Genomic DNA, 8,274 nt, shown 5'->3' on the forward strand with positions numbered 1-8,274 from the left:
TGATTTCCCAAAAAAAAAAAAAAAAAAAAAATTCCAGTAATATGTTCCTTGCAAGAAACACACTAACACACTTTAGCCTTAAGGACAGACATAGAAAAGTAGAGGGAGGGGAAAAATATTCCAGACAGGAGCAGCTACATCTATGAGACAAAATAGAATTTGAAACCTGTGGAAAAAGCAAAGGTCATTCTAAAATCGTAAAGGTATCAATTCCTCAAGATAATTTATTATTTGTAAATATATTTGCCACCCCTGACATCAGAGCACCTAAATAAATTCAGCAAATATTAATGAATATGGAGAAAAATAGACAGCAATACAGCAATAGCAAGGTCTTCCATACCCTATTTCCAACAGTAGACAGATCATCCTGACAGAAGAGTCAGGAAACTTTAGGCTGGAATTAACTTTACAACAAACAGACCTAATAGACACATACACAACACCCCATCCAACAGCAGCAGAATACACATTCTCAAGTGCACACAAAACCTTGCCCAAGATATGTTTAGTCACACAGCAAGTTTTAGCTAATGTTAGAAGACTGAAATTAAATAATGTATCCTTTCTGTCTATAGCATTATGATCCTGGAAATCAATAACAGGAAGAATGCTAGAAAAGTTTAAATTATGTGGAAATTAAAAAAACATGATCATAAACACTAATGGCTCAAGGAAGACAATAAAAGTGAAATTAAAATATATTCTGAGAATCTGGGTGTGGTGGTGCATGCTCGTAATCCCAGAGACTCAGGAGGCTTAGGCAGCAGGAACACAAGTTTGGGCCAACCCCTCAGTTCAGTGAGGCCCTAAAAAAACAGCTGATATGTTGCTCAGTGGTAAAATGACTCCGGGTTTAGTCCCTAGTACCAAAGACTAGCAAATTGAACTCACAAGCACATTAAAAGGAACATTTAACATGATCAAGTGGGATTTATCCCAGGGATACAAGTATGGTTCGACATACATCAATCTATGAAAGTGATACACCAAATTAATAGAAGGAAGGACAAAAGCCACATGATTATCTCAAAAGATGCAAAAAAAAAAAAAACAAAAAAAAACAAAAAAACCTCAACACAGTAAGGTTATATATCTCAAGCACACAGCTAACATCATAATGAAGAGCAAAGCTGAAAGCCTCCATTCAGGATCAGGAACAAGACAAAGATGCCCACTCTTACCATTTCTAATCAAAACAGGACTAGTTGTATCAGCCCAGAGAAATTAGGCAAGAAAAAGAAATAAAAGGCATCCAAACTGGAAAGGAAGAAATTGTTTGCAAATGACATGACCCTAAATTTAAAAAACACAATAGAAGGTATTAAAAATAATAAATGAATTCAGTAAAGGCACAGCATACAAAATAACAGAGAAGTCAGTAGCATTTCTATACACTAACGTCAGTACCATTTCTATACACTAACGATGAACTATTTGAAAAGGAATCAAGACAGCAGTATCATTATAGTATCAAAATACAGAAACACCAAACCAAAACAAACAAACAAATCCACTTAGGGATAAATCTCATCTAGGAGTTGACCTGTATGTGGAAAAGTATAAAGCATGGTTGAAAGAAATGGAAGAAAACACAAAATAAACAGAAAAGATAGCCCTCATTTATGGTTTGGAAAAAATCAATATAGCTGAAATGGCCACATTAACCAAAGTGATCCACAGTTTCTACAGCCCTGCCACTTCTCTCTCTCTCTCATACACACACACACACACACACACACACACACACTCTTTCCTAAATTTTGCAAGGAATCATAAAAGATTCCAAATAGTCAAAGCAACATTGAGCAAAAAGAACAAAGTGAAGCCTTCACACTACCTGGACTTGAAATCCACTACAAAGGTACAGGTTTTGTATTCACACATAACAGAAACAGCCTGGTATGATTCAATCATTCCCACAATATATACACTAATCAAAACATCAAGTTGCACACCATATTTATGACTTGTCATTTGTCAGTTAAATAAAAATTTTGAAACACCAATGTTACTAAAAAAAATAAACAATTACAATAACCCATTACTCTCATGTCAAAGAAATCTAGTGCTGGTTCCATTTAAAATCCAGTCCCCTCCCCTTCAAAGCACACACTAATATAAAGCACTAGAATTATTCTAGGAGGTATAGAAAATACCTTCAGATTCTTAGAAAGGCAGAGCTCACCAGGAAATGTGAACAATTTTCCAAATGAGTCTGTGAATATTCCCTGAAGAGAGTCGGTCAGAGGAGAATACATTGAGGCCACTGCATGGCCCTGACACATCCTGGGGAGGAATTACTGGGATAAGATGCTTTTAGGAAAGACATTTATGACCAAGGAAAGTAAAAGTCCTAAAAGTAATCTTAACACAAGTCATTTAAGGAACAAAAAGGAAACTCACCTGAACCTTGACTTTCAGTTGTACAAATTGTTCTGCCTTATGATGACTTTTTTTTTTTTTTTTTTTTTTTAAAGCTGGCCTAGGAGAAAGAGGAGAATGAAGCAACACCAGTGACTTTTTGGAGCACAGGCCACCTTAGAAAATACACGTGAAGGAAGAGTTGTCCCAGGCCATAGGAAAATCTAGAAATAAGAGGGCCAGAGATCTCTGGGGTCCAGGACAAAGTTCCTGTCCTGAAGCACGGGGCTGAGCCTGCCTCCCACATCAGGTACCTGTGCCCAGAGGGCAGGAAGTATAGACCTGGGGCTTTCTCCTGTCACTCAGGATCCTGCACAGAGGCAGGAGAGCACTTGCTTCTCCAAAACTTGTCACCTCCCGACCATGTGTTTTTTGGGAAGGGGGATCGAACCCAAGGCCTGCGTGCTAAGCACCAGCTCCACCCCTGGGCTCCACTCCAGCCCTTCCAGGTCCCTGTCGGTCATCGTTGGGGCAGGTATGCGGACACAGGTGAGGGCAGAGACAGCGGGGGAGAACAGGCCACCCAGCGCACGCCGGGGCAGGTCCCGGGACCTCGTGCCGCTACCGGTCACACCCACTGCCGCCCGGCCGGCCTGCCTCCGAGGGGGCGCTCCCTCGCCCGCACACCTCTGCGCCCTCGGACCCGTCGTCCCGAGGCCCCGCACACACCTGTGTCGCAGCTGAAGCCACAAAGCCCGGCGGTCAGCCCAGGCTTGAAGGCACCAGGCAGGCTGGAGGCTGCGTCACAGGCACAGTCGCTCACCTAGTGCGTTCCCATGGACACCAATGACGCCCACTCACGCACCTGTGCCATGGTTACGGGGACAGCGGACAGCCAGCTTCACGCCCGCCCACGCCTGCCACCAGCTAGGCTAGTGCGCATGCGCACTGGCCGCGACCGGGGACCGGCCACCGACACGTTGGCCCATCGCGGCAACCTGCGCATGCGCAAGGTGCCTCCCCGTACACATGCGCCCGCGCACCCCAAAGGCCCCAGAACACGGGACCGTGTCCTTAGAAACCCAGGCTGTATCCATGGGAACGGGGCTGAGCACCAGCGACCTGGCGCGCCGCACAGGGGCCCCGGAAGCGCGGGGTGAGTGCGGCACCCTGCGCGGCACGCGTCCGGCCGGCGTTTCGGCGGTCCCAGAAGGCGGGGTGGCGAAGGTGGCATGGGTTGTGGGTCGGGGACCCGCGGAGACATCTCAGCCGCACAGCTGGCCCGGGAGGTGGACGCCACCCACGGCCGTGACTTGTGAATTTCAAACACGCTCCGCAGATGGGTCAGGGTCCGCCGAGTAAAGGCGCACTGTCGCCCGCTCCCGCTACGTGCTCACTAACTGGGGAAGGACTTGTCACGAATCCCCAGCAGAAGAAGGTGTGGCAAAAGGTGTCTGCAGAGCTGGGGAGTGGCTCTGTGGAGTGCTTGAACACAGGCTTTGTGGTATGACCAGATGTGAATCTGAGTAGTGACAGGTACTAACCCAATTGTTTCCTTAATGGCAAAGGTGGGCTGAAAATACCACAAAGTATGGATTTCCTAACTATTATGTGAAAGAATCTACAAAAAATACGCAGTTCATGTTGGCCATCTCTAGTCCAAAAATCAAAATTCCAAAATGCTCAGGATTTTCTGGATTTAGGATTTGATTTTTTTAATACCTGGGATTGAACCCAGGGGTGTCTACCAGTCAGCTACACATATCTCCAGTCCTTTTTATTTTTTATTTTGAGACAATGTCTCACTAAATTATCCAGGCTGGACTTGAACTTGCAATCCTCCTGTCTCAGCCTCCAGAGTTGGTGGGATTACAGATGTTATCCAGGAAAAATCTATAGAAATATCCCCAAATCTGAAAAACTCCAAAATCGTAAGCACTTCTGTTCCCAAGTATTTTGGATAAATGATACTAAAAAACTAACTTTTTTTTTTCATTTCTTTTTCTTTTTGTACTACTGGGGATGGAACCTAGGGCCTTGGGCATGCTAGGCACAAATGCTCTACTAATGCTAATATCCTCAGATCATTAATATGTAACTTCATGTAAGTTAGCTACTATTTTGAGATTAATAACATCACACATTCCTTAATTAATTTTTTTGGGGGATGGAGATACCAGGGATTGAACTCAGGGGCACTTGACCACTGAGCCACATCCCCAGCCTTTTTTGTATTTTATTTAGAGATAGGATCTCCCTGAGTTGCTTAATGCCTCATTTTTGCTGAGACTGGCTTTGAACTTGCGATCCTCCAGAGCTGCTGGGATTATAGGCGTGATCCATTGTGCCTGGCCTTAATCCATTTTTACAAAAGAAATTAAACTCAATTTCCCTTATGCTAAAAAGGACATGCTTCCCAATTCTGCTGTCTAATTAATCAATGCTAAATAAAAACAACTTTCAGAGCATGATTGTTAAGCATGAGATTCTTTTTAATTAGTAAAATAAGTAAAACAGATTCTAAGACACAGAAGGAGGAATTGTTTCCTCTCCATCTGCAACTAGGCAGACAGGGACATGATTCTTCATCAAAAATCTAGCTCAAGGAATGACAAGATTCTAAATTGAGAATACTGTGGCAAGAGACTGAATCATGTGATCTAACTGATATGAAAGACTTATGTAAACATTTTAAACTATTGTCATCTTAAACATTCTTCATAAATCTTGGACTTTTCCCTTGTATATATTTTTATTATATATGTAATCCCAGCAATGTCATTTCTAAAAATTTCTATTTGTAAGGCATCAGATCAATAATTATTATGTTCTGTGGGGAAAAAAAAAAAAATCAAAAAAACCCCTAAAATCCTGGATAACCTAATTCTGAAAGGATGTCTTGATCATTTGTTGCTGTGGGATTAGCTTCAAATAATGTATTTTTTATCCTATAAGGTGTGAATATGAGGTTTATCAAAGCAAGAGAAATATCCCTGCTGCACCCCTTCCCTCACAAGCTCACAGGTATAATGTGACCCATCTGCAGCATGGATTCCTTTTACAAACTAAGATCTGGAGAGTCTTTGACTCATTTACACGATCAGTTAGAAGGATTTTATACTCTGGAAATAAACACAGCCATGCTTAGGGGGGAGTGAGGATCAGAAACACATATGAAAATAGCAATGATTAGCAGTGTATAGTTCTACTATGGGTAATTTTGACATTCTTTTTCTTTTGTTTCTGTGGTGTTGGGGATCAAACTCAGGGCCTGGTGCATGCAACGCAAGCACTTTACCAACTGAGCTATATCCCCAGCCCAATTCTGACATTCTTCATGAACTCTTTAGGGGCCTCAATTTTTTTTTTTTTTGCAGCAGAAATTCATTAGTCCTATTATAAAATATGTAATTTAAGGAAGACCTAATAAAAAAGATTAAAAAAGAAGGAAGACCAGATTTATGGGGAATGTGGTGTCTTTTCATCATTAAGGAGAATGCATGTAGAAGCCTGTGGTAGGCATGGATGTGGCTCATCATCTATGAACACCAAGGCTTTCCACATAGCCTCTGCAGGAGGCATTTACTGAGCACTTATGCTCCAGTGGCTCATCTCTGGGCTTGCGGTATATTAACACATTTTGTCTTTATCACAATCTTTACAAAACTCAAAAAGCCAGGAAAAGGATGGGACAGGATTGAAATCGATGTAACAGATCAGGATAGCAAACTACTGGCCACAGGCCAAATCCAGTCTCAGCCTGCTGTGGATAGCCAGAGTTGATGAGCATTTTAAAAGTGTTTATAAATGGAAATCTACAAGAAGAAGGGAGCGGGAGCATAATTCTTTCCTGAAATGTGAGTTGAGCACAGTAACTTCCATTCAAAGAGTACAGTATGGGGAGGCAGAAAAAGGAGTAATTTTATAGTTCTGAAAACTGACAAATACTACCTCATCTAGGAGGTCGAGGTCAAAGTCAAGCTCAGTAGTCATAAACCAGGTTAATAGTATCCCTGCTAAGATGAGATAAACATGGCAATTACCTCTGTGTTCATCTTCACTGTAGACAAAGACCCAGTCTAATCATGAGAAAAATATTAGTCAAATTCCAGAGAGGAGCATCTGACAAAATACTTCACCTTGAGAATTGTTGAAGTCATTGAAACTGAAGTCTGTGAAGCCACTGCAAGCATGATGAATCTAAGATGTGACAACAGCTGCAATGTGGTGTCTTGGAGGGGACCCTGGAATGCACAAAGAAAGTTAGGTAAACACTACAGAAAGTGGGATAAATCACAAAACTTAATTAGTAATAGTACATGAAAATTGGCCTATTAATTGTAAAAATATCTCCTACTAACCTATTTTTTTTTTGGTATTAGGGACTGAACCCAGGGGCCCTTAACCACTGAGCCACATCCCCAACCTTTACTTTAAGATAGGGCTTGCTAAGTTGTGGAGGCTGGCTTCAAACTTGTGATCCTACTGCCTCTGCCTCCTGAGTTGTTGGAATTACAAGTGAGGGCCACCATGCCTACTATAACCTCAGAAATTAATTGAGGATTGGGTGTAGATGTCTGGAAACTCTGTACTATCTTTGTAATTTTTCTACAAATTTAAAACTGTTTTGGAAAGAAAAAAACTATAAAAAGAAGAAAAATGTTCAACCATCGGTAGTACACAAAGCATAAAATATTCACCACCTACACTTTACAGAAAAAACCTCTAACTCTGGTTTTAGATCCTGAACTAATTTAAATCATATTGCTTCTTGCAATTCACACAGAGAAGCAACTGAAAATATCTGAGACTATCAGATTTAAAGGCAGAGTTAACAGGGTGAAAAAAAAATTTTTGTGTGTGTGGTTCTGGAGAATGAATCCAGGGAGTCTATAACTGAGCCATATTTCCAGCTCTTTTTATTTTGAGACGCAGTCTTGATAAATTGTTGAGGCTAGCTCTAAACTTGTGATTTGTTCAGGAACTTCATGCCTTAGTTTCCTGAGTCGCTGGGATGTTAGGTGTGTACAACTGTGCATGGCTAGAGCAAAATCTGTCTTATTGGTTACTGGGAAAAATTCCTGCCTTTGCACAGACCCCACTCTCTCTCTCTCTTTTTTTTTTTAAAGAGAGAGAGAGATGAGAGAGAGAGAGAGAGAGAGAGAGAGAGAGAGAGAGTTTTTTTTAATATTTATTTTTTAGTTTTTGGCAGACACAACATCTTTGTTGGTATGTGGTGCTGAGGATCGAACCCGGGCTGCACGCATGCCAGGCGAGCGCGCTACCACTTGAGCCACATCCCCAGCCCAGACCCATTCTCAAAACTTCCACACAGCTGCCACCTTTGCCACTTACCAAAATAAAAAGAACCAAACCACCTTCACTTTTGCTGTGCTCTGAAACTGAAACTATGGAAAAGACTAAAAATTTCTGCTGTTGGATTCTACCTAGAAACAAATCCCCTTCTTATCAAAACACTTCTTATCAAAACACGTAAAATAAAGTGCCAACATTATCTCCCTAGGGGGTATTTGAGGATGCTTTTTCTGAAGGACAGGTGGTCAGGGGGAATGAGGGAGTCGGAATGAGGCACAAGGACCTTTCTGGATGCAAGCTACATCAGAAAATATCCTCGGAAGGCACCCCTGCCCCCCGCACATATTACAATCCATCAGCAAATAGGAGAGCACTGGGATTGGAGTGTCTCCAGAGCCGCCTGGGGCGCCAAATTGGCCTCCCGTGTTAGTACTTCTTCCTCAAAGGACGCCTATTCAATCGGGGCTCTCTGCACCAGGGGCAATTCCGGCTCCAGCTGCACCCACGGTGGGAGGCCAAGTCCCAGAAGGCGGCTGGGCTGGCGGCGGGGCACAGCCCGCCCGGCTCCTAACCAGTCACACGCCCCGCACGGCC

General features: G+C 42.6%; 1 protein-coding gene across 1 annotated transcript in view; it reads right to left on the reverse strand.

Moving 5' to 3' along the window:
- The window catches only part of Znf331 (zinc finger protein 331), a 25,040-nt gene extending 21,721 nt beyond the window's left edge, over positions 1-3,319 (reverse strand). The window contains exons 1-2 of the mRNA XM_015505393.2: positions 3,094-3,319; positions 2,407-2,485 (exon numbers count right to left, since the gene is read on the reverse strand). The gene's annotated coding sequence lies outside the window, so the exon portion shown is untranslated. The remainder of the gene's footprint in view (positions 1-2,406; positions 2,486-3,093) is intronic.
- Positions 3,320-8,274: the final 4,955 nt, after the last annotated feature.

Source organism: Marmota marmota, unplaced genomic scaffold (genome assembly GCF_001458135.2).
Source record: "Marmota marmota marmota unplaced genomic scaffold, marMar, whole genome shotgun sequence".
Classification (NCBI taxonomy): Eukaryota; Metazoa; Chordata; class Mammalia; order Rodentia; family Sciuridae; genus Marmota; species Marmota marmota.